This window comes from Sminthopsis crassicaudata, chromosome 1 (assembly GCF_048593235.1).
Source record: "Sminthopsis crassicaudata isolate SCR6 chromosome 1, ASM4859323v1, whole genome shotgun sequence".
Taxonomy (NCBI): domain Eukaryota; kingdom Metazoa; phylum Chordata; class Mammalia; order Dasyuromorphia; family Dasyuridae; genus Sminthopsis; species Sminthopsis crassicaudata.
In genome coordinates, this window is record NC_133617.1 from 671,022,097 (window position 1) to 671,023,160 (window position 1,064).

Sequence of the window (1,064 nt, forward strand, 5' to 3'; positions counted from 1 at the left end):
TCTATTTCCATTACATGCTATATTTCATTGCATTCATGAATCATAGTTTATTTTTTTTTTTGCTGGGGCAATTGGGGTTAAGTGACTTGCCCAGGGTCACACAGCTAAGAAATGTTAAGTGTCTCAGGCCAATTTTGAACTCTGGGTCCTCCTGACTTCAGGGCTAGTGCTCTAACCACTACACCAATTAGTTGCCCCAGAATCATATTTATTGATCCATTCAATTAGTGGAGGTTTGTTTCCAGCTCATTCTTACCACAAAAAGTGCTGCTATAAATATTTTGGCATGTGTGGATCTTTCCTTGATATCCTTGGGACATATGCCTAGCACAAAGTATCTCTTTCAGAGGGTATGGGCATTTTAGTTACTGTCTTCTTTCTGGTTTTTGTTTGTTTGCTTATTTTTTTTGTGAGGCAATTGGGTTTCCTTCTTTGGATCTCCCATACTTAGCAAGGTGCTTGGCTCATATTAAGTGCTTTACAAATGTTTGTTGGCTGAACTGATGGCCAATCAATTTAGAACCCTCCACAATATGGCTAGGGATTTGCCCAAGGTCACACAACTAGTAAGCATTGTGTCTGAGGCCATATTTGAACCTAGGCCCTCTTGACTCCAGGGTGGTTTATCCACTGTGCCATCTAGCTGCCCCTTTAATCACTTTCTTAGCATAATTCCAAATAGTTTTCCAGAGTGGTTGGGCCAATTCATAGCTTCACTTACTATATATATATATATACATGTATATATGTATGTATATACTGTGCCTGTCTCTCCATAATCCCTCCAGAACTAATCATTTCCATTTTATGGACTCTTTGCTAATTTTATGAGTAGGAAATGAATAAAGCAGTGCTCCTAAGAAATAGGAGCTAAGTTCAAATCCTACCACTGACACTTCTTTTTCTGTGACTTTAGACAAACTAGCAACTTAGTTTCTTCATATATGAAGAAACTAAGTTGCTAGTTTGTCATATATGAAATGAGGATTTTAAGTTCCTTGGGAATGACTTGTAAAGTAATTCCTCAGGAAGGAATCCTCAACCTACCTATGACTTAGTACATA